Source organism: Heterocephalus glaber, unplaced genomic scaffold (genome assembly GCF_053883595.1).
Source record: "Heterocephalus glaber isolate CG9 unplaced genomic scaffold, H.glaber_assembly_v1.0 deba00001504, whole genome shotgun sequence".
In the NCBI taxonomy this organism is placed as follows: domain Eukaryota; kingdom Metazoa; phylum Chordata; class Mammalia; order Rodentia; family Bathyergidae; genus Heterocephalus; species Heterocephalus glaber.
Window position 1 is genome coordinate 55,722,127 of NW_028258324.1, and position 26,811 is coordinate 55,748,937.

General features: G+C 38.8%; 2 pseudogenes; one reads left to right on the top strand and one right to left on the bottom strand.

The window, feature by feature from the left end:
• Nucleotides 1–11,026: 11,026 nt before the first annotated feature.
• LOC147825359 (TBC1 domain family member 15 pseudogene) lies at nucleotides 11,027–13,097 on the bottom strand (annotated as a pseudogene).
• A 59-nt stretch (nucleotides 13,098–13,156) lies between these two features.
• LOC110346100 (tastin pseudogene) lies at nucleotides 13,157–23,702 on the top strand (annotated as a pseudogene).
• The last annotated feature ends 3,109 nt before the right edge of the window (nucleotides 23,703–26,811 follow it).

Here is a 26,811-nt window from a genome sequence, read left to right on the forward strand (position 1 = left end):
GTAGGGCTGTCCTTCTTGCTTTCCTGTCAGCCCTTTGATTTCCCAAGCGGGCTCCAGACACGTCTGAATGAACCACTTCAGTGAACCACACCTCCTCATGGTTTTGGAGGGGCAGGTCACTGATGTCCTGCCTGTTTGCATAGGTCTAGGAGATCACTTGTTTACAAGAGTGGCTAACTTCTGGGCCAGTAGGCATCAAAGAAGCAGGATTAATAGTAGTCCAAGTTTTTATAATAACCTCGGGGGTTTCTAAGAGCATGGCCTGATACTTAGTTAGCCATCCCCCTGTTAACCACAAGTAACCTTTTGTCTCCAGAATAGCTCTGACCTGTTGGGGAGCTAGGACTTCTAGTCTCTGTTTCAATGTTAACTTTTCAGCTTCTTCAAATAGAACAGCAAAAAATCTCTAGTTAGGGGTCCACTTGACCCCAACTATGGCTATAGATCCAAAGGGGGTTTCATGGAGAAGTAAGTCAAAACAGAATGAAGTAATTGAATTTGCTCACCCATGGTCTCTAAGATTACCCAGGGTTCCTCAGAAGAGATACTGATGTCCATGGATGGGACATTGCAGGTTTCCCTGGACCTCTTCAATAAATGAGAGTTTTAGCTGGTCTATCCTCCTCTTGGAGTAGGGATAGTCAACCGTCCATTGCCACAAGTCAGGCACATTGGCTACCCCACACCCATAACAGGGTCCAGGCAGTGATTTGGTGTGATCTAGTGCCAGGTGTCTAATAACTTTTTCCCTAGCTGTTCCTGGGTTTTCCTTAGATGACCTAGGTTTAAAGCATCAACAATTGCAACAGCATAAAACTAGCCTTTCTTTTTTGTCTCTCCTCTGGTTCCCAATTGTTGAACACAGAAAAGGCTGGTCCAGCAATTGGGCCTTAGGTATCTGTGGCTCCATCTGAAGTGCTTTTAGCTTATACCAAATATCTAGGGCTGATTGCTAGATGGAATTATGTCCCACTATTGCTCCTCCCTCCCTGGGAGATGTATCTATATTAGTATATTTACAGAAGTCTCAACACACCTCTTTGTATCCCTGGTAGAACCAGTTAGCATATCAAATATCATTCATAGTCTCCCACTAGTATTACTGTTCCAGTTTGGTTCTGTTGAAGGAGAAATAATCTTTCCAAGGTGGTTTTCTTCCCTTAAAAAAAAACAAAACACTGTCCATTTGCATAGTTCCTAGTCTCTGGTATATCTTTAACTGAAGAGGGGCCTGATTTACTGGCCTGGGGACTGCAAAGAGGAGGTGGAAGAGACCTCCCAGTGTCATCAAACAGATCAGAGAGACCCATATCCCCCTGAGAGACAAAGGGAGAGACAAAGGAGGACAGGCCTGTCCTTTTAGTGGGGTGGGCTATTTTGAGCCTTTCCTGTGATAGAGTCACAAAAGCCTGTATATGAGGGATTTTATCCCACCTTGTATGTTTTAAGCAGAAATGCTGTAACTGGAGTATAGTCTCAAAATTTAAAGTACTATCCCATACCCATCTTTTGCCACCTCCCAGTTCGTAGTGAACCCAAACCATACTGCAATAGTAGATAAGCTGTTTCTGTTTCAGATTGTAAGGATCAGATCTTCCCCACTCATCGAGAATACAGCCTAGTGGTGAAGTCTGTGAAATCCACATGGTGGTGAGGTCCAAGAGGTTTCCCATTGACTTGGTTTGGAGCCTTGGTCTCCAGTAGCTGAGCTTTACTCCTGGCTGGCTATGTCAAAATATTATCTGGCAGCTCCTTCTAAAAATGGTTCACCGAATAAAGGTTACTGGGTTTTGGGTTGCTTGCCTCTCCTCCTGGAGCTGGATTCCAGGTTCTTCTCATCTCAAAAAAAAAAAAAAAAAAAAAAAAAAAAATTGAGCAAAGGCCAGTGGCAAACATTAATATTTTTTTGGTACCAGGGATCAAACTCAGGTCCTTTTGCTTGTGAGGCAGGTGCAGTGCCACTGAGCTAAATCCCCAGCCTGGCAAACATTATTTGAAAAAGTAAAAGTGAAGTGTGAGGAAGAAACTGGCTCTGCAGATCAAGCTTGGACTGAGTAAAAGAGAAAAAGAAAGACAAAAGTGCACGCTGGAGAAAGCAGGGTGGGCTATCATGAAGAAAGCCATGATATGGGTTGGGGATTTAGCTCAGTGGCACTGCGCCTGCCTCAAAAGCACAAGGTCCTGAGTTTAATCTCTGGTACCAAAAAAAAAAAGCCTCCATTCTTTTTAAAATCCCCTTCCCCTCCCTTCCTTTTCTCCCCTCTCCCTCCATCTCTGTCTAAATCGAAGTTGATAATTGCCTATCTTGCTTACCTCCCTTATTGTTTTGGGAATCACCTAGAGGTGAAAAAGGAAAATTAGGTCTAATGGTGATCATGAGCTGGGATGTGGGTGCTACTATCTGCTTTCTCTTCACTAATTATAAATATTCTTCAAGTTAAGCATTTACTTAATAAATCCTCTCTTATGTGGACATTTAACTGCTTATTTTATTCTCTGTCTCATATGTGATATTAATTTGAGGAATTCTTAACCTAGCTTTTCTAATTCTCAGTATTGTCATCAACCTTTGCCTAACATTGAAGATTCTTGATATATCTTTAAGCTTAACAATAATAAATAAATTTAAAAAGAAAAATTGCCCCCTGCCATAAGCCAGTGAGCTGCTGGAATATTCCAATGGTGTTTCAAGAGGACAAGTTTGACCCTATTTCATGTGGTGCAACAACATAATGTGACTGAAGCCTGAAAGAAAAGATCCAAGCAGGATGATGTTGGCAAACCCATTTTAAAACATCAAATTTTGCCTCAAATTCTGTAAGCCGGGTTCCTGAGAAAACTGCTGCACTGCCACAAACTGAATTACTAGGAAACGTCTAAGACTTAAGAAACAGTTCTCGGTCAATAATCAGGAAGTTGTCTTTCCTTGCCTTATGAAAGGTGAACTTGTGCCTGCAAAAAGAAAAAGAAAAAGAAAAAATAACTGTTTAACACTTGGCCCCACAAAATAATTACAAAACTTTTAAAAAAGCATGTTGGCACAAATCAAGCTGGAGAAATTGGACTTGTGGTTAAAAAACACTTCTATTTAAAAATGGCTCTTTCTAAGGAAAATTTGAAAGACAGAGAAAGCTTTCATCCAGAACATGAGACACTATATTATTTCAAAATCTAACCAAACCCATTTTAAGTAAGAGTCATTTAATACAACATGTGCTTACTATGAATGTCTTTCGACTTGGAAAGCAAAATATAGACTATTTAATAAGCCAGTTTCTACACTGTTTAACAAAAAAGAAGCATACTGTTACCTGTGATGAATATGCTAATGACACTTGAAGGAAGAAGGATTATACAACCACAGTCTTATCTTATTTTTTTAGAGAATTAAGCATTATAAGCAACTAATACCAAGTGTTTTTAAATGGGTCATATATATGAACAATGCCAGATTTTAAAATCTAACATGCTAGCTCCAATTGTAAAATATGAATTTCAGTTATGTGACTATTCTATGACCAAGTGTTCAAGATTCTGAAGTACTTAACTCCATTTTAATTTGAAATGATTTGTTTTTATCAAGAAATAACTATGAATTTTAATTAAGGAACATAAAACATTTAGTAATAGCATATAATTAAAAGGCACAGCATACACTAGTTTTTAATGACTATCATCTATGACCAAAGTTTATATACTTTACCATGAAAGTCATGTTATACAATTTGACTACTGAAATAAAAATGGAAAATAATATGTTGTGAGGAATAGAGAAAATATATCAATTCCAAAGATAAACATTCTGATTCCTTATTGTGCCTAGTTTTGAGTCTCCTGTCAGCCAAAGAACAAAGAGAAATATAAGTTAAGTAATGCTTATGAAAGAACCAATGAAAGTATGCTATCTCTGCAGGTAATCTTTTCCTGATAATAAATCCTCAAGGTATGTAGAATTAATACTTTTTTCTACTTTATGCATGCTGAAGAATTTGCATTCTGATATGTTTTCACCCTCTCAGTGGGCATTATGTTAGACTAATTTTTATTTAATGAAATGTAGGTTCAAATCTAGGATTGCCAAATTCCAAACTTTGTGCTCTTTGCACATATCCTGACTGCTTTGCCAGAGCACTTTAAACACTATAGTGGGCAGTATACATTTTAACAACCCTACTAGAAACTTTAAACTATCTTTGTGTGATCATTTCTTTTATTTAACCTTTGTAGAAATTGAGGCTATAAAATTAAAAAATGGTTTAATAAGGTTCCATTGTGGGTAAAATGAAATAAGCACAATTCAGTCTGTTCACACACTGAATGCAACTATGAAACCTAGAAAGAATGCATGAAACAGCTATTTTAGGACTCTGAACAATAAATATAGCAGATGGTTTGGAGAAGAAAGTTGAAATTTGAATTACTGTTGAATTTGCAGTGACTTTTAAATATTTTCTTCCAATACTCTCTAACCTTAATTCAGGCAGCCCTACACATAGAAATATGATCAAAATTAAACCCAGCCAGGTCAATTGTCTGCTTAAACCAAAATATCAACACTGCAGGATTTCAAAAAGGCCTAGATCCTTATAACTTCAAAAAAAGATCAAAGCACAATCCAAAATAATTCACCATTGGAAGAACAAGCAAAATCTCAACTTTTTATAATGGTCAAACAATTGCCATAAAAATGTTCTAAGAAGTAAGTATGAACACTCTTGAAGTAAATAAAAACCCAGAAATTCTCAGCAAAGGAATAAAGGATGTAAATGTGATAGTTAACTGATTATGTCAACTTGAGTAAGAAATGCCCAGCTAAATTGACTCAGCATAGTTCTGGGTGTGGAAGAACCACCCTAGGGAGGATTATTGCTAAAATTGTATAAAATGGAAATAAAGAAGGAAGCCTGCTGCTTCTGTTTCTTCAGAAGAGCTCCAGTCTTCACCTTCACTTTAGACCTTGTCTGCAGCCTTCCATCACAGACCATTTGGCCTCCTGATATGGCCTCGCATGGTACTCTACAGTGAGCTCCAAGCCTTTGACTGGATCCTTTGAATCTCCATTACACAGACAGTCCTTTTGCACTCTTTCACACCTGATTCTTTGGGTGGCCACTGTAAGTTAATCTTGTAAATTCTTGTATAATTGTATATCTTACATTAAATCTGTTTCACTAGTACGTGGTGAATGATACAGTAAAGAAAAACTAAACCAAAATTTTACAAAAATTAATTTTAAAAGGTACCTCTGCTTAGAGAGCTTGTATTCTAGTTGGGAAGATACAAATTTAAAAATGTTTATAATAGCACAAATCATAATAGCTAAATCTTGGAAACAGCCTATATGAATGAAAAAAATGAGATGTTTATACACAATGGAGTATTATTCTGCTACAAAAAAGGATGAAATTTGGGTCTTTTGCAGAAAAATGGATATACCTTGAGACCATAATGTTAAGCAAAATAAATCAGACACAAGAGCTTAAAAATGATATGGTTTCTCTTATATGAGAAACCCAAAATATAAATAAAAAGCAAAATAAAATATACATAATAAGAAACAGGGATATAAATCTTTTGTTAATGGGAACGGGACCAAGAGATGGAGGAAGAGATGAAGTTGTGGAGGGAAAGAGGGCACAAAAGGAATTAAGATGTATTAAATACATGTACCTACTCCTCATTATGCAATCATTATGTACCGCAAACATGTGCTAATAAAAATAAATATTAAAAATTACATTAGCAATAAGAGAATAAAAATCCAAATTAAAAGGTTGAAATTCATTCACAGATTTTTAACAAACTCAGAGCCCCTACTAAGGCACATAAACCTTAACAGTATCTTGGGGAGAGTCTTGTGACAGAGGCATAAATAAAGAGCAGAAGAGCCAAAGGAGGAGGTGATCAACTCTGGGGTAATAGAGAAGAGTCAGCACAGATATAGTATTTAGAATTAGGTTGACATAAGAATTATAGACACACAAAATCATGGTCCTTGTTTTTCTTTCTTATAGAAGTCCACAGGGACTCAAAAGCTGGTGTAAAAGCTCTACCATCATCTGGATTCTAGGTTAACAGAAGCCTTATGCTCAGGCATGTTCCAAGCAGCAGCAAGAAAGAAACAGTGAAAAAAAGTTATTCCCAGCTGATTAAAAAGTTTCCCTGAAGCAGCTACTGACATATTAACCAAAATTTAGTTACCCCATCATACACACCTTTAAGGCAGATGATGAAATGTAACCTTTATTTTCAATAGCTGATGAAACTGCCTGGAGTCCATGTCTTTTTCACTCTCCTTAGGGAAGGAGCCATGACAGCATCCCCACAATCAAAGCCTGAGCTGTCATAGTACTGGATCATCTATAAGGTCAAAGTCACTACAGTGTTGTGCCCTACCTCCTAGGAGCTGAGTTGTATCTGTCTGTGCCCCATGCTTCACAGTCCATCACCAAAGGAATATAATACTTTTCTAGTAAACAATTCCAAAGAAATAGAAATGTACAATTAATTGCCTGCAAAGGAATTTAAAATACTTAGTATTTTAATGAAGTCCAGCAAGATACGAGGAAACAGATAGACAGCTAAATAAAATCAGGAAAACAATACAGAAATAAAATGAAAAGTTCCACAAAGAAGTGAATATCAGGGCCAGGGATTTAGCTCAGTGGCTCTGCTGCCTGCCTCACAAGCTCAAGGACCCAAGTTCAATTCCCAGTACCAGAAAAAAAAAAAAAAGGAAATCATAAAAAAGAACCAACAGAAATCCTACAGTTGAAGAATACAATGAATGAAATGAAAAAAAAAGCAATAGAGAACTGCAACAGAAGACTTAATCAGCCAAAGCAACAACCTGTGAACTCAAAGACAGGTCTTTTGAAATTATTCAGCCTCAGGAGAAAAAAGAAAAAAAGAATGAAAAAGGTGAAGAAATCTGATAGGACTTATGAATACCAATGAGCAAAACAATTTATGAGTTATGTGAATCTCAGATTGAGAAGAGAAAGAGAAATGAGAAGAAAGCTTATTTAAAGAAGTAATAGAAAACTTCTAAAGTCTTTGGAGGAAAATGTTGTAGTAGAGAAGTAAAAGTATGGAGTTTTTGTACGTTATTAAAGTTGTTATCAGCTTAAAATAGACCATAATAACTATAAGATCCTTTTTGTGAGCCTCATAGTACCCATAAAGCTCAAAGGAATCAAAGCATACCACTACCACTACTACTACTACAAAAAAAAATTAAATTACAAGAGAAGACAGCAAGAGATGAAAAAGGAATAAAGGTAATATAAACTAGTCAGAAAGCAATTAGCAAAAATGCCATTCTTGGGCTGGAGATATAGCTCAGCGGCACTGTGCCTGCCTGGCAAGCACAAAGTCCTAAGTTTGATTCCCAGTACTGAAAAAAAAATGTCATTCTTAATTATTTGATTAATAATTAAATTAAGGGCTGGGGATTTAGCTCAGTGGTTCTGGCACCTGGCTTGCAAGTGCAAGGTCCCAAGTTCAATCTCCAGTACCAAAAAAAAATTAAATTAAATGTAAATGGACTAAATTCTATAATTAAAATACATAGAATGGCTGAATTAATAAAAAAAAGAAAACATAACTATATTCTGCCTTCAAGAAACTCATTTTTACAGAGCATGAACACTTGTAATCCTCGCACTTGGGAGGCAGAAGCAGGAGGATTGCTGTGTGTTTGAGGATAGCCTGGGCTACACAGTGAGTTCAGGGGCAGCCTGAAATACAAAGCAAGACCCTGTCTCAAAAAGCCAAAACAAACAAACAAACAAAACCTCACTTTAGCTTTCAGAACACACATAGGTAATATTGAATGAATGGGAAAAAAAATTCATAAATTTGAAACCAGAAGGGATAAGGGGTAGCTATAGTTGTGTTGGACAAAATAGACCTACAGTCAAAAACCATAACATGGAAGCTCAGCCAGTCCCAGCACCTAAAAGGAAGCTCCCCCACTGCCATCCTAGGGCTGAGAAGGTGAGCTGTGTGGGTGCCAGAAGCACCCCCCTGCCGTGGAAATGAGAAGATACATAAACAAGCCTCAAAAACAGACTTCTGGATCACCTACAGCAACCTCAAAGGGAAACGAGATGGAACAATCTGATACTCAAGCACCTGGACTCTCTGAACTGGCAACAAAAGAGGATCTGGGAAAAATGAAATCAGAAATAATTACTCAGATAACAGCAAAGATTTTGCTCATGGTGCAAGATATGATTAATAAATCTAGAGAGGACACAGATAAAAAATAGAGGATCTGAGGAACATGATGGAATCCCAACATAGGAAACAAATGGAATCCATAAAACAGATACAAACAGATTTCCAAGAGATTAAAAACTCCATCAAAAGTCTGCACAGCAGAATGAACCAATGTGAGGATAGAATTTCACATATAGAAGATAAGATTGCAATTAGTGAGGAGGAAAAGAAAAATTGCTTTAAAATTGTAAGGGAACATGAGAAATCAATCCAGCAGCTGTTAGACGATGCAAAGAAGAATAACATAAGACTGATTGGAGTCAGTGAAGAAAGAGGAGAGAGTCACGTGGAAAACGATGAATCACCCTGCTGCAGACAGGCAGCCACCTGGTTCCACACTACAAAGACGCAGAGGATACCAGATCACCAGACCAAGGTACTGAGTCCCGCTGCTCCCAGCGCAGAGGTAGGGGCTTCCCAGTCACCATCCCTCCAGCTGCTCCCAGCCCACAGGAAAGGGCTTTTGGGTCACCATCCCTACCGCTGCTCCCGGCCCCTGTCCCACCTCTCCCAGCTCAGAGGAGGTAATCTGTGCAGGTGCTAACGGGCCCCCGCCCCAGTCGAAATGAGAAAACACGTAAATAAGTTTCAAAACAAGACTTCCAGATCACCTACAGCAACCCCAAAGGGAAATGAGATGGAACAATCTGATACTCAACCACCTGGACCCACTGAACTGGCAACAAAAGGGGATCTGCAAAAAATGAAATCAGACATAATTTCTCAGATAACAGGAGAAATTATGCCCCTAGTGCAAGACATGATTAATAAATCTAGAGAAGAGCTCAGGAACATGATGGAATCCCAACATAAGAAACAAATGGAATCCATAAAACAGATGCAAATAGATTTCCAGGACATGAAAAACTCCATTGAAAGTCTACACAGCAGAATGAGCCAATGTGAGGACAGAATTTCAGATATAGAAGATAAGATTGCAATTAGTGACCAGGAAAAGAAAAATTGCTTCAAAATTATAAGGGAACATGAGAAATCAATCCAGCACCTGCTAGATGATGCAAAGAAGAATAACATAAGACTGACTGGGCTCAATGAAGAAACAGGAGAGAGTGCAGATGACATAAAAATCTCTTCACAGAAATAATGGCAGAAAACTTCCCAAGCAGGGGAAAAGAGCTTGACATACACATAAGTGAGGCATATAGGACTCCAAATAGCCTTGATCAAAAAAAATCTACACATAGGCATAGAATTGTTAAGATTCCAGAAACACAAGAGAAGAACAAAGTTCTACAAGCAGTCAGAGAAAAGCAACAAATCACATACAAAGGAAAGCCCATCAGAATCACAGCAGACTTCTCAACACAAACCATCAAGGCAAGAAGAGCTTGGAGTGACATATTCCAAGCCCTAAAAGAAAACAGCCTCCAACCCAGATTGATGTAGCCTGCAAAACTATCTTTCAAAATGGATGGAGAAATAAGATACTTTCATGACAAACAGCACCTTAGGAACTTCATGAATACCAAACCAGCGCTCCAAAGAATTTTACACAATATCCTAGGAACAGACATTGAGGATCACAACCCCAGGAAGCAAAGCAGAATGAACCCATCTGGCATGACAAGAAATTAAATGTAAAGGGGGAGAACCCAACAAAAAGGAAAAGTCATGGCAATGACAAGTCAATACGTTTCAGTTATAACCATCAATTTTTTTTTCAATTTCAAATTTACTTTAATGATATGTATAGAGTTAACAAATTACAGTTAAAATGGAATCAGTTATGTTTATTCCACATAACTTAAAATCATGCAATACTGCATGGTAAAAACACCAGCTTCATTCATATACAAAAAAGTATCAAGACATGATAATGTCTTGAAATATTTGACATAAGCTTTTTGCAAAGAGTATTTTATAAAAATTTAAAGACCTGATTAATCAATTAATGCATTAGGAAAGATAATAAACATTTTTAGTAAAGTTACAAGCAATTAATTTTAAAATTATGTCAGGTACAAGGTTGAAAGCAGTCTCATGAAATAAATACTAAGAAAATAGTTTTGAAAAAAATCTCATATTGAAGCCAGGTGCTAATTTCATTGAATCAGGTTATATAAATCAATAGTCAAGTTTATTCAGTTAAAGAAAATATGCCTATCCTTTCTTATACCCATAAATAGTACTTATAGTCTTTATATACAAGTGAAGAAATGTTCAATGTAAAAAAGATACTGCCGGGCCGGGGATTTAGCTCAGTGGTTTCGCCGCCTGCCACGCAAGCGCAAAGACCCAAGTTCGATCCCCGGCACCAAACAAACAAACAAAAAGATACTGCCAATCCACTTATTATGGTCAAAATAGGTCTTTATCTACACATTAAATTGCACTGATGAACATGTCCAATTTAAATCACATTCAACCAGCATAAATATTTAAGCTGAGCATTTTGTTGTAAACAATAGGAAAAAGCAAACTCATTTTTAAAAATTTCAACACTGGGCAACAATCTACTTCTCAGCTTAGAATGCTATAGGAAGACTCGACATTTACTTTAATCAAATCCAAAAACCTCTAAATTTAAGAGTAAACAAAGTGAATGCTTTTCAAAGTGCATAATTTCCAACTCATCCACGTGTAGTATTTACCCAATTCCAGTTCTTCAGCAAGAAAATAAAATGTACTTGGCTATAAAAATACTAAGGAATGTTATTTAAAAGGAAAGGCTATTTGGTGAAAGTAACTACAAAAATAGTTAGTTTAAACTTTGTAACGCTTTAATGCAAGAATATCAGTACACTTTCCTTCCGTCAACCTTTAAAGCATGATCAATATCAATGTTTTAAATGTCCACCTTTTAAGTACTTGAAAAAGGGTTTCAATAAACTGTCTTTTAATAAAAAAAAAAAAAGCAAGACAAAGGATCATGCAGGTGTTAATCTGCTAATATTTGGGGACAAGGGTATCTGTGTTGGGCTGTCATCTCTGGTTCCACTGGTACCAAGGGTAGGCAAGGTGTTGCTCTGAAACACAGATGCAGGACAGGTCATGCCAACACTTTCATCTTCACCAGTGTCTGAATCTGGGGTTGTTACTTCACTCTCCTGAAGCCCCAGGATCTCACAAACAGCTTGTGGCAATTCCTTGCATTTTACCATCTGTAGAGAAATTGCTTCTGCCTTGCACAGTACATCTTCCACATCAATTTTCATGGACATCTCATTGATATGCTTAAGTATTTCATTGAAGCCATAATGTTTTTCCATTATTTGCTGCTTTTCTGATTCAAGAATAGCACAACAGAGAAGAAGATGGAAATTTTTACATGGCAGTTCAGTCCACATTACCTCCCATAGTCGAAGAATATCCAGAAAACTAAATTCCCTTTTAAATCTGATTAAAAGCCATCTGAAGCAAAAATATAGGTATCCCGAGTCCTGAGATTCTAAGTAACTGCAAAATCCACTGTCCAATAATCAAAGTAAGGTACTCAGCTGAATTAACTGGGTCTTCATGCCTTGCATTTGTTCTTCAAATTTTTGATGCATTTGGTCCATGTAAGAGGCAAAACACCAAAAGGCATCCACTTCGTTTTCCATCACATACAGAAGAGGAGAAAGTAAGTCACTCATTCCTTGCACATATCCTAAATCAAAATCATACATACAATAGGTCATCAAAATGTCATGAAGCAAAATCAGCCCTGGATTATCTTGGCCTTCATAAAATTTGTTTGTTCGATCTGTTCGGTTAACATCTTTTTCAATAAGACTCCTATAATCTCTTAATCTTGAATTTCTCTTCTCTTGTTCCTCACTGATAGATTTCCACTGTAGCTTCATCCTAAAGTATTCATCAGTTTTTTGCTTTTGTAATTGAGTTCTTTCCTCCTTAGTACTGTCCCAAGGAAAGCAACCCAGCAGAAATTTCCATGCTTGCTTTTGCAATGAATGACTAAGACCCCCTCTAAATATCATCTGCTTCATATTATCTACATTTAAAATTCTCCCTTCAGGATCAATGTTCTTAGTCAATTCTTCCAGTGATACTGGCTCTCTCTGCTGAACAATGGGTCGTTCTCCCAAATCAATTCTTGTGATGACTTCAAATCCTGGTTCTTCTTGTTGATTTATCTTTAGACCTGGAATGGCATCACTAAGAAAATCTGCCATTTCTGAAGGTGGTCATTGATATGCAGAAGGATCACTGCCTCTTAAACTATCAAAAATGTAGTTTGTAACTTTGGAAAATCCTACCATAGTTGCCGTGTAATGATCCTTTTTAATTTTTTGTATTAAACCATATGCTGGTTCATCAAGAAGATTTTCAAAAGACTGTGAAAGACTCTTATTTTGACAATTCACAGGAAGGATTCTTTTATCTTGTGGAGATTCACACAATACCACATATTTTTCAAGAGTCAATCAGTAGTTTGCTATCTCCTTGATGAAAGTGCAGAGCAGGGAGAACGATGTCATCCTTTAGACAGAATTCCAAATACGACCAGCCCATACCCTCTTTGTTTTGCTTGATTGATTTCAGGTCTGTCAAACTGAACAGGAATGACCATTTGCTTTTCCCATTTCTATGACTTGGAGCATCTCCATTGGTAAGTGATTTCTTTTTAAAAGAGACTGCATTAACCGTATTCCACTCAGCTTCATAACTGTTCAAATGTTCCACACCTCAATGAGCTCTTTCTCTTGGGCCCTGGGTCCATTCTACGACCGAACTGGAGTCCTTTCCAGGATAGTGGATACTAGAAGAATCCAATGCATCATCCAATGGTCTCCAGTCCACTATTACTTCAGCATCCTTTTCTAAAACATGTAATATGCTTGAAATCAAACTGTCTTGCTCATTAGTCTTTGCACAAGATGAGTGAATATACACCCCCTCCTGTTCGTATATGATCTACCCGCTCGCAATGCCCGCCGGAGCCGCCATGTTTCCTGAGCGTCTATAACCATCAATGTTAATGGTCTCAATTCACCAATCAAAAGAAATAGACTGGCAGAATGGGTCCAGAAGCAAAATCCAACAATATGCTGCATACAAGAAACACACTTCATTCAAAAGGAAACTCATAGACTGAAAGTTAAAGGGTGGAAAACAATACTGCATGTGACAGGAACCTGAAAAAAAGCAGGAGTAGCTATCCCCTTTGCAGATCAAGTAGATTTCAAACCAACACTGATGAAGAGAGATGAAGAAGGGCACTACATCCTTGTAAAGGGAAGAATCCAAGAGGAAGATATGACAATCATAAATATTTATGCACCAAACACTAGTGCACCCAACTATATAAAACAAATACTAATGGACATGAAAAGTCAGATATGCACTAATACAATTGTAGTGGGGGACCTCAACATTGCACTGTCACAAATAGATAGATCAACTAGACTAAAAATAAGTAATAAAATACTAGAACTCAATCGAACTCTTAAACAAATGAACTTAACAGATGTTTAGAGTCTTCCACCCCACAAAATCAGAATACACATTCTTCTCAGCTGCACATGGGTCATTCTCCAAAATAGACCACATACTCACACATAGAACATGTTTAAGTAAGTGCAAAGGAATTGAAGTTATCCCCTGTATATTATCAGACCATAGTGTGATGAAATTGGAGATCCATAGCAAAAGAAACTCAAAAAATTTCATAAGCACATGGAAATTGAACAACACACTTCTGAATAACCAATGGGTTACAGAGGAAATTTGCCGTAGCCCAGCTGCAGTCGATGTGCAGTCAATGTAGGAAGGAAGGGGAGTTGTCCTGGGCCGGCAATGAGAAAGGATCTTCACAAGCAATGTTCAGGTTCCCTCTGAAAAGTCTCAGGGTCTGATTTATTTTTATATCTTTAAGCAATAGCTGGGAGGCATTGGGTGGAAAGTGTTTACATTTTAAGTTGCCTTAGCAATTTCTATTGAAGTAAAGGTTATTTTTTTGTTAAACAAAGTACAATTTCGCTAAGCTGTTTCATTTCATTGAACGTCATGAATACATATTTAAAAATTACAATTGTCCCCTTATTTACTCACACCTAAACGGAACAGAAAGTAACTTAATCAAAATCTTTATATCAGCAAGGGTACAAGCAAGGTTTAATCAACTAAGTGTCGAACTTGTGGTCACCACCTGGCCCTTGAGAAACTGCACAATGGTTAATATAGTTTGCTATTAGCTCTCTATTTTTCTATACCTCTATTCATCTTAACTAAATGTCATTTAGGTTCATAGTCCATGAGCAGGAGATATTTACAGCACTTTGAGAAATATTGAGTAACTTGTCTCCTTAATGCATTTACCTGTCTTAACGTTCTTTCTATTTCCCATTTTCCACTATTTCTTACATCTAAAGTCTGTCCTTTCAATCTCTTTGTAAGACCCCTTTAGTAAAAAGAATGTCAACAATAAGAGGGGGAGTTATAGTAGTGGGGGAAACAGAGGGGGTTTTAGGAGAGGTTTCTTTAGAAGTGGATGTGGCAATAGAACTAAGAGAAACTGGAATTTGGGACTTGTGAGCCGGATCAGATTTCAATATATCATTACCAATTTGCCTCATGGAGAGTTTGTTGTTAGTCACAAACACAATGACTCCTGTGATCAGAGTAACAATTATAAACATTATGGCAAGAAAAAATAAAACATGAGGGTACGATGTGTTCCACCCTTTCTTTCCCCCAGCTGGAACTTTGCCAAGCAGCAATGGAGGTCAGTCGGGCTTCGTCAGAAATTAAAGAAGAAATCAGATAGTTCCTTCAATTAAATGACAATGACAATACAACATATCGGAATCTATGGGACACAATGAAAGCAGTCTTATGAGGGAAAGTCATAGCAGTGAATATGCATATTAGGAAAACAGAACGAGCCCAATTAAACAACCTGATGCTGAACCTCAAGCTTCTAGAAAAAGAAGAGCAGGACAACTCCAAAGCTCATACAAGGGAGGAAATTATAAAGATCAGAGCAGAAATCAATGCAATGGAGACTAAGAGAATGATACAAAAAATCAATGAAGCCAAGAGTTGGTTCTTTGAAAGAATCAACAAAATTGACAAACCTTTAGCCAACCTTGTCAGAAAAAGGAAAGAAAAGTCCCAAATCCATGCAATTAGGAATGAAAAGGGTGAAATGACAACAGACCCAGCAGAAATCCAGAGGATCATCAATACCTACTTCCAGAACCTATATGCCAATAAGATGGACAACACAGAAGAAATGGACAGATTCCTAGATACATATGAATTACCAAAGTTGAACGAAGAAGATCTAAAAAGTCTGAACAACCCAATTTCAACCAATGAAATTGAAAATGTAATTAAAAACTTATCAACTAAGAACAGCCCGGGCCCTGATGGCTTCACTGCTGAATTCTACAACACATTTAGAGAGGAACTGCTGCCACTACTGTTTAAACTCTTCAATGAAATTGAAAGGGAAGCAATACTCCCAAATTCATTCCTGGAAGCAAGCATCACCTTGATCCCCAAAGCAGAGAAAGACCCAACTGAAAAAGAGAACTATAGGCCAATCTCACTAATGAACATAGATGCAAAAATCCTTAAGAAGATACTGGCAAATAGAATGCAAAAGATCATACACCCTGACAAAGTGGGATTCATCCTAGGGATGCAGGGATGGTTCAACATATACAAATCAATAAATACAATACACTATATCAATAGAGCCAAGGACAAAAACCATATGATTATCTCCATAGACACAGAAAAAGCATTTGACAAAATCCAACATGCATTTATGATAAAAACCCTACAAAAAATTGGAATAGATGGTCTCTACCTCAATGTGATAAGAGCCATCTATGAAAAACCAACAGCCAATATCATACTAAATGGTCAAAAACTCAAATCCTTCACACTAAAATCAGGAACAAGACAAGGATGTCCACTATCACCACTCTTGTTCAATATAGTTCTGGAAACATTAGCCACGGCAATTAGACAAGAGAAAGAAATAAAAGGAATAAAGATAGGAAATGAAGAAGTCAAATTGTCATTATTTGCAGATGACATGATACTGTATATAGAAGACCCTAAGAACTCCACCAAAAGTCTTCTGGACTTAATAACCAAATTCAGTCAAGTAGCTGGTTACAAGGTTAACACACAAAAATCAATAGCTTTCCTCTACACCAATGACAGACTCACTGAGAGAGAAATAGGGCAAATAATTCCTTTCACAATAGCATCCAAAAACTGAAATACCTAGGAATCATCCTAACGAAAGAAATCAAAGACCTGTTCTCTGAAAACTATGGCACTCTGAAAAGAGAGATTGAAGATGATATCAGAAAATGGACAGACATCCCCTGCTCCTGGGTAGGAAGGATTAATATAGTGAAAATGGCCATACTTCCAAAACTGCTATATAGATTTAATGCAATTCCAATTGAGATCCCAGCAGCATACTTCATGGACCTTGAGAAAACAATCCAAAAATTCATTTGGAACAAGAAGAGACCCAGAATAGCAAAAGCAATTCTAGCTAACAGAGACATGGCAGGGGATATCACAATCCCCAACCTGCAACTATACTACAAAGCTACTGTGATTAAAAAAGCATAGTACTGGCAAAGAAAGAGACTTGAGGACCAGTGGAACAGATTAGAAGATGCAGAAACAACGCCAGACACACTCAGCCATCTCATCTTCGATAAAGGAGCCAAACACCCTCACTGGAGGAAAGATAGCCTCTTTAATAAATGGTGTTGGAAAAGTTGGTCTTCAACTTGCCAAAGATTAAAACTAGACCTGTATCTCTCACCATGCACTCAACTAAAATCAAAATGGATTAAAGATCTAAATATTAAAATAGAAACTCTGAATCAGTTGGAACAGAGGTTAGGTAGAACCCTTGAAGACATTGGTGTAGGAAAAGATTTTATGAACAAAACCTCAGTTGCCCGTGAACTAGCACAAACAATCAATAAGTGGGATCTCTTCTTATTAAAAGGCTTCTGCACAGCAAGAGAAACCACCAGCAGTGTGAAGAGACAACACACAATGTGGGAAAAAATCTTCACCTGCTCTTCCTCAGACAAAGGTCTACTATCTCAAATCTATAAAGAACTTAAAAAGATCAGACCTCCCAAATTTAAAGACCCAATCCAAAAATGGGCATCTGAAATCAACAGACATGTCTCAGACAAAGAAGTAGAAATAGCAAATAAATACATGAAAAAATGTTCAACACCACTGGTCATTCAAGAGATGCAAATGAAAACAACGCTGAGATTCCACTTCACTCCAGAAAGAATGGCTGCTATCATGAAATCAACCAATAACAAATGCTGGCAGGGCTGTGGGGAAAGAGGAACCCTGCTCCACTGCTGGTGGGAGTGTAGACTGGTGCAACCACTGTGGAAATCAATATGGAGATACCTGAAAGTACTAGGACTGGAAGTCCCATTTGACCCCACTGTTCCACTGCTGGGGATCTTCCCCAAAGAATTAAAAGAATCATACCACAGTGATATATGTGCACCCATGTTCGTAGCAGCACAATTTGTAATAGCTAAAACTTGGAAACAGCCCAAATGCCCATCAACTGGAGACTGGATAAAGAAAATGTGGTTTTTTTATAAAATGGAGTACTACTCAGCCATAAAAAATGAGAAATTAGAGACATTTATAGCTAAGTGGATGCACATTGAGGCAATACTCTTAAGTGAAATAAATAGGACACACATGAATAAATTCTGAATAGTTTCTCTGGTGTGAGAAACTGAAAGTGTAAATAAGGACTAAATGTATAATAGGTAATGTGACATAGGAAGAAAAGAGGCAAAGGGGAAAGAAGTGGGAGGGCTAGAGGAAAGGATAGAAGGGAATGGGATTAATATGAGAAAATGGAAAAATAGGAACAAAATCTTTGTAAATAGGGAGGGCTGGAGGGGTTGAAGGGAGGGCTGGGCAAGGGTGAAAAATAAGAACCAAAAGAGACTATGTAAAGGTGCAAATTTCCAATGATGAATGCCATTATATTGTATACCTAAAATGTACCAATGATTAGAATGAATAATTGAAAATGTAAAATAGGAAGAAAAGGTCCAAAGGGGTAGGGGTAGTGGGAGGGGCAGGGGAAAGGAAAGAAAGGAAAGGAAAAATGCTGAGAAATGGAAAAAATGGAAATAAAGTCTTTGTAAATAGGGAAGGGTGGAGGGGGTGAAGGGAGGGCTAGGAATGGGGAAAAAATAAGAACCAAGATGCATTATGTAAAGGTACAATTCCCAATGAGAAATGTAATTGTGTTGTATACCTACAATGTACCAATAAAAGAATTTAATAAAAAAAAAAAAAAAGAAAGAGGAGAGAGTGCAGATGACATAAAAAACTCTTCACAGAACTGATGGCAGAAAACTTCCCAAGGAGGGGAAAAGAACTTTACATACAGATAAGTGAAGCATATAGGACTCCAGCTAGCCTTAATCAAAAAAAATCTACACATAGGCATATAATAGTTAGGATTCCAGAAGTCCAACAGAAGAATAAAACTCTACAAGCAGTGAGAGAAAAGAAACAAGTCACATACAAAGGAAAGCCCATCAGAATCACAGCAGACTTCTCAATGCAAACCCTCAAGGCAAGAAGAGCTTGGAGTGATGTCTTTCAAGCCCTAAAGGAAAACAGCCTCCAACCCAGATTGATGTAGCCTGCAAAACTATCTTTCAAAATGGATGTAGTAATAAGATACTTTCATGATAAAGAGCACCTCAGGAACTTCATGAATACCAAACCAGCACTCCAAAAATTTTTAGACAATACCCTAGGAAAAGACAATGAGGATCACAACCCCAGGAAACCCAGCAGAATGAATCCATTGAGCATGACAAATTAAACCCAAAGGGGGAGAATCCAACAAAAAGAAAAAGTCATGACAAGGCTTTTAAGACTTTTGACTTCATCTCCCTAATGAATGTATAATTCAGTCTTATTATTGTTCTGATTAGTATTTTTCTGATTCTAGAGTTGCACACCATTCCTTGTGCTATACTGGCTATTTATCATCTCCTTATGTCTACTTTTTAATTGGGTTGTCTATTAATGAGCTCTAAGAATTCTTTATATATTCTGCTCATAGGTTATATGCATTGTAAATATGGTCTGTTTAATTACTACTTTTCATTTTAATGATGTCATTTAAAGTTCTAAATTTTGATGGAATCTCATTTATCATTTTTTTCTTTTATACATCATGTTTTTTGTATCCTAGGTAGTTCTTGCCTACCCTGAATTCATAAATATTTTCCCTTATAATTTCTTCTTAAAGTTTTATACTTTAAGGCTTTCTTATTTAGATTCATAGATCCCTTCAAGTTATTTTCATGTATGGAAAAAAAGGGTTGAGGTTAATTTTTTATATATGGATACCAGGTGTTCTGATGCCATTTGCTGAAGACACTGTCTCTTCCTCAGCTCTTGAATCGAGTTTATATTCTATAAAATGCTAATGTTAAATAATCTTTCAAAACTCAGTGGACCATATATGCGTGGTTCTATTTCTAGATTTTCTGTTTTTTTCAAATGATCTATATGTCTTTCCTTACACCAACACTGCCTTGATTACTGTAGCTTTAGAAGAAGTCTTAAAATTGGGTGCTAAACGTCTTCCAACACTGTTTTTGTTTTTGTTTTTGGCTTTCCTGGGTCCTTTGTACGCCTACATAACTTTAAAATTTCAATATCCAATTCTTCATTTATAGCAAGTATACACAGACCTGAATTTTTATATATACCTTGTGTTTTCTAATCCTGCTAAATTCAAGTACAAGTTCTAGGGGCTCCTAGAGATTTCTTAGTATTTTCTCTGTAGATGATCATTTCATCTACATATAAAGATTTTGCTTCTGCCGTGCCAATCCTATCCTAGTTGTGTCATTTTATTGCCAGACTATTTTGGTGGGGACTAGGTTTCAAAGTTTAATGGACAGATAAAGAGTAAGCATATCTGCCCTTGTTCCCCACCTTAAGGAGAAAGCATTGTATCTTCTCCATTCATATAAGGTGTTCTCACTGGAAGTATGGAGTACATGCCTTTAATCTGTTGAGAAGGTTCTGTTCTACTTCTAGCCTCCTGATAGCTTTTACCATGAACCGCTGTACAATTTGGTCCAATACTTTTTCTCCAACTACTGACAGGATCATATGGCTTTTTCCTTTCCTCTGTTTAAATGATGACTTTTGGGGGTGGATCTTCCAATGCTGAACCAACACTGCCATCCCTATAACAAAACCACTTTCTACATACTGCCAGATCTGACTTCTAATAGTTTGTTTTGTTAAACAAATTTCTATCTATGTTCATACTTTTTTCTTCTATTATCTTTATCCAATTTTAGGATTAGCACAATGTTGAGTTCCTAAAATGAGGGGAGAAGTGTTCCTTCTTTTTTCTACTTTAATTGTTTGATATAATTTATCAGTTAAAATGTTTATGAGGCTGCTGTTGTCATATAGGTAGGTTTTCAAGCTAGGAATATACTTTCTTTAATAGGTGCTATTCAAATTTTATATTTCCCCCGGAGTTAGTTTCATTAATTTGTCTTCTAAGTTGCTTCTTAGAAGTTGTCAAATTTATTTCAAAACAGATTTTTGTAATATGCTTTCTATATCCTTTTAAATTCTGTAAAATCTGTGGTAATGTCTCCTAGATCTTAATATTGTAATTTAAAAAATGTATAACTGATATTGTGTAACAGGAAGAAAAGGTCTAAAAGAGCAAGGGAATTGGGAGGGGTAGGGGAAGGGAAAAAAGGGAAAGGAAAAAATATGAGAAGAGGAAAAAAATGGAAACAAGGTCTTTGCAAATAGGGAAGGGTGGAGGGGGTGAAGGGAGGGCAAGGGAAGGGGAAAAAAATAAGAACCAAGATACTCATGTAATGGTACAAGATCCCAATGATGAATGTAATTGTATTGTATACCTAAAATGTACCAATAAAGTTAATGGGGGGAAAAAAAAGTTTTCCATGTATTGCTACAACCCTCATACTTGTCAAATTTGTAGAAAATAAAATATTTTACTGATGATAAATTGAGGGCCATTGGTTGTTGTAAGAAGCAGAGCCAGGATTTGAACCCAGACACTCCTGTCATCATCTTTATGCACCAACCTGCCATCCTTCCTCCCTTCCTTCCTCCCTCTTTCCCATCAGCCCATCCATCCATCCATCCTGCTTTCTCTAATGGAAACACCTCTTGTGCTCTCCAGGAACCTACTTTTTTATACTCCGTACTATATTCCATGTGAAAGGGATGGGTTTATGATAAACAAAATTAAACAAAACAAAACAAAACCATAACATGAAACAAAGAATACATTATATAATGCTAAAGGGGTCAGTTCATCCAGATGATATAACAATTATAAATACTGTGCTACACACTGAACGTCAGCAACAAAATTTATAAAGCAAATATTAACAGAATTGAAATGAGAAATAGATAGCAATACAATAATAGTAGTGGGTTTTGATACCCTACTTTCAATAATGGATGGACCATCCAGACAGATAAGGAAACATTGGACTTGAACTATATTTTAGACCAAATGAGCTAACAGGCATGCAGAAAATTCCACCTCATGGCAACGGAATACACATGCCTTTAAGTTCACATAAAACATTCACCAGGATATTTTAGGCTACCAGATGAGTTTTAACAAATTTAAGAAGACTGAATCTATATCAAGTATCTCTTCCAATTATAATACTATGAAAATAGAAATCAATGCCAGGATGAAATCTGGAAAACTCACAACTTTTTGAAAATTAAACTGCACACTTCTGAACAACTAGTGAGGCATAGAAGAAAGCAAAGGAAATTGAATAACATTCTGAGAAGTTGAGGTGTAGCTCGAAGGTAGTGCATGTGCAAGGCCCTGGGTTCAACCTCAACGTGGGAAAAAAAAATGGAGACAAAAATAGAAACAAAACATACCAAAACTTTGGGGATGAAAAATCAGTTCTAAGAGTTGCTTTCCTTTCCCCACAGTCAAACTGAGTGTCCAGAATCAGGAGTACCAAGATTTAGGGAGTCTGGTGCAGTATTTAATGTCTGCTTGTCAACTCAGCAGGCCCCAAGTTGAAAGCCATGCATGGAACAGAGAAATTGAAAGATCCATGGGGATCCCTCAGCTCCAGAACCCCTTGGAGGAGCTCAGGCTAGTCCTGGGGAACAAAATATGAGGCTTGGGCCCCTCCCCGGAGGAACAGCTCCAGGGCCCACAGAGTTTGTAGCAGACCCTGCAGCCCTGGCCACCATCCTGTAGGGTGAGGAAGTGAGGCACTGTGCAATGAGGTGCCAATGCAGCCTGGCTCAGAGAGTACTGGTTCAAGGGAGCCAGGGAGGCACCTTCTGGAGGAGCCAAGGTACTTTGGCCTCTGCATACTTGGCCCTCAGACCCCTATCCTTTGACTGAGCCCCTTCCTGGCCATATGGTATAACCTTCTGTCACCCACCCATCATCCTTTTGATCAACTTAGTGTGTACCTCTCCTGGCCTCTCAGCTCATTCACTAGCCTCTCATTCACTGTTGCAGTATCTCACCACTGGACTCAAAACCCAGTTTACCACCCCCCTCCCAACTTCCAAGAGCTAAAAATGCAGTGCATCTCTATCCTGCAGCAGTTATTGCAACAGGAGTGGAAGGGCTGGCCATGGTCAAGTATGCTCCTCTAAGTGGAGGCTCCTCTCTGGCATGGTTGAACTTCAGCCCCTGCTGGCAGAGGTATCTAGAACTCTGAATGCCCCAGAGCACAATTCTGGGACTTCCCACTTTCTGAGACTGTCACAACACTCTGAGCTTGAAGCCCTGCCCTTCAGAGGGTGTGGGGAAATGCAGTCCCACCAGAGGTGACACAGCCCTGCCTACCAACAGAGTCAGGGCTTCCAGAGTCCTACTCTAAGGCCGAGCCAGAGAAACCAGAGGCCTCCTCCCAGGAGCAGCCAGAGATGCCAGAGCCCTGCCCACCAGCAGAGCCTGGACCCCTGTGGCCTAGCCCCCAGGGACTAGGGGCTGCCCTAGGTTAGAGCTGGGGGCATCCGAGGCCAGCTCCCTGGAATCTAAAAGCTCAGAAGACAGTCTATGGTGCTGCTGCATTCAGAGAGTTCCAGCAACCACCTTCCCAATACCCCCTTAGTGCCAGCCACCTACCTGCTCACATCAGTCTCTGAGGTCTCTGACAGGGCAGGCAGGTCCCAGCAGTCTGACCCCTCGAACCCTGGCCCTGAGGCATTGCCTCAAAGCATTCTCAGTGCCATCCAACACTCCCATCTGGTGTGTCTAGATGATGAGTGTGCCTTCTACACCAGCCTGAGTCCCTCCCCCAGGGCCCACCCAGGTCTCCACTGGCTCTGTGGGCACATTGCTCGAATGGCAAGAAGCCTTGTGTTTCATTGCAGCTGATTCTTCAGCCCCTTAGAACTCTCCATTCTGATGCTCTCACCTCCACCCACTGCTACCCTGCCCAGCTCAGCTCACCCCTTCCCTTTAGCCCTTATTTATTGTTGGTCTGTCCATGGGGCTGGGAGTCAACACACTTTTTATCCTTTAATAAAGATTCTACAGTGGAAAGACAGAAAGAAAAAGAAAGAGCCAAAAGAAAGAAAGAAAAGAAATCCTGCTAGTTTTGACAACATGGATGGACCTACAGGACATTATGCAAAGTAAAACAGGGCAGAGCCAGGAAGCCAAATGCTGCACTATCTCAGACTCAACACTCAAAATTAAAGAGGAAAAGGTTTATGTGACTTACAGTTTGTAGAGGTTTCAGTCCATAATTGACTGGCTCCAAGGCAGGATGGCAGAGGGACAACAGTTTATGATGGAGGAAGACAGTAAAAGCAACAAGAGACATTAACAGAATCTTTCTACCTTTTATCCCATCCAGACTACTGGGATTAGGGCGGTGCCAAGCTAATCACTCACACGTAGTGGTTTAGTAATCACATGCCCTTAATCCCAGCATCACACATTCCAGATTCAACCACCTCTGAAAAAGAAAGCTCCACCTGGCTTTGGGGGAGACATCTAAACACAAACCATAATATATATATCCTTGCTTGGTCACTGTATTTAGGCTGCATCTGAGGAGCTGGACCTTGGGCGAGATGGCTCTCTGAGTTGAGTAAGCTCCCAAACAGGTGAATAGCTGGAGGCAACCCCCTGCCTACCCTCTATATAGCTGGTTCGCAAATCCCTTCTTGGCATGGAGTTGGCAATACCAATCTTTGTCTTCCACACCATGGGCCTTCAGTCCTCTTCTTTATAGTTACTTCCTAGCTGACCTTGTATTTTTTTTGCACCGAGGATTGAACTCCGGACCTTGCGCTTTCAAGTCAGGCGCCGGAACCACTGAGCTAAATACCTGGCAGGTGACCTTGTATTTACAACTCTAGCCTGGACCTGGGCCTCATTCTTTCCATTGATGCCACACCCAAATCCACAACTGCCTACTTTGTATATCCTCTTCAACATTTAACAGGCATCTAAAATGCTACAAATGGGCCAGGGATTTAGCTCAGTGGTTCCACTGCCTGCCTCGCAAGCGCAAGTCCCGAGTTCAATCCCTGGTACCAAAATAAATAAATAAATAAATAAATAAATAAAATCACACAAATAAAAGGGAACTCTCAATTTTCTTCCCCCAATCCCTACATTTGTACCCATCTTCCACATTTCAGAAACAAGCACAGGCCACAAGAGTGGCATCACCCTTGAATCCTGTACAGCCAATCCATCATCAGACTATTTTCTCTACTTTTAAGGTGTCCAGAATCTGGCCACATCTCATCATTAATACCTCTTTATTCCAAGCTCCATCACTGGGCCAGGGATTTAGCTCAGTTGTTTTGCCACCTGCTGCGCAAGCGCAAGGACCCGAGTTCGATCCCTGGTACCAAAAAAAAACCAAAACAACCCAACACCAAGCTCCATCATCTTCTATGTATTTATTTAATAAAGTTTAGGTCCCCTCAGTATTAGCCTTTTGTCATAAATTTCATAATTGTCATATTTTACAGGGAAAGTCTCATTGGTATATGTTTTATTGATATTGGAATTGTCCTTAGCCTACACACTAAGTTGGGCGGAGGAAGAATTTATGTTGTTACATTTCATATTTCCTCTGAAGAATATGGTATTCTTTTCATATTATTAAAATGTTCTTTTATCTTTCAGTAAAGATTTATAGCTTCCTTTACTTATGTCACATATTTCTCTTACAAACTTATTCTGAGCTATTTTTTAATTTGACTGTCACGAGTGGCATCATCCTCATGAACATATTTTCTGGTTTTCTATTGCTGGTATATTTATTTCATGAATGGAGGAGATAATGGACTAGGTGATGATAGACTGTAGTTTGTTCTTTAGATGACCTTTGAAACTCTGCTTTTGGAAAAAACCCCGAATGTCAGTAAAATCTTCTGGTGAGGTGGCATGTGCAGCCCTCCATATAAAACGAAGTCATTTTAATCAGAGATTAAAGCTTAATGTTCTTAGTGTATGCACTTTTTAAGACTGTCAAACAGGGTCTCTCCTCTTCTGTGGCTATGAGCGGGCTAGGCGCAGCGAGATAGTTCTGGAGCTGATCTTCTAAGTGACTTGAGCGTCCCGCCACCGCGTGCGTCTCTCACGGACAGCTGGGTTTGCACGGGCCGGCGACGTCCTCATTACGGTGACCTTTGCCCTGCCCCGCTGCCCTGGGACTTCCAACCCTGCCCTTGCTAGGAGCCACCCACGGAGAGGGCGACCCTTCCCTACCCGCCCCCAACCTGGGCTCCTGCCCCGCCTGTGTCCCTCTGGATGGCCACCCCTTTCGAGACCGCACCTCCTGGAGGGCAAATCAAGCCCCGACCTCAGACCCCTGAGCCTTTCGAGACTGACCCCGACCTCGCCCTCGGGTGCCCTCTGCCGTCACCCCTCCTCCAGGGCCTGGATCGGGACAGCGCTGGCGGCCGAGAGTTTGGATCCAGGCCTGTGTTCCACTGGGATTTGGAGATTCCTGTTGGAACAATTGGAGGTGCTCTTAGCTGCTCCGTAAAATTCTGTTTTAAGTGCGGATGGTGAAGATAACTAACCCAAGGCCAAAGACAAAGGGTAGCAGGACTCCCACAAGCCTTCCATACAGAAGGAACACCAGGTGGGAAGTAAGAGACCAGTCCTGTTCAGTGAGTCAAGATTTCATGATGAGGCAAGGCGGGGCCTTTAGAAACTTTTCTGTAGAATATCTCCTGCCACAGAAAGGACCAGAATAGAAACATGATAAGGAACTGGATTAGTCAAATTAGTTAGAAATATCAACATGAAAATGACAGTAATACATTAGAATGCTTTGAATTGAAAACATGCATGAGCTTATACAGAAACTAAGAAATATAAATAAATGGGTAAGTAAGAAAGTAATAGAGATGAAGTAGGAAAAGGGAAAACTCTAAAGTAGAATGCTGATTTGTAAATGAAAGAATAATTTTTAAGTCTCCGTGTTGTGTTGCACCTATCAGAATTTATGCTGACAAGAATCACCAATG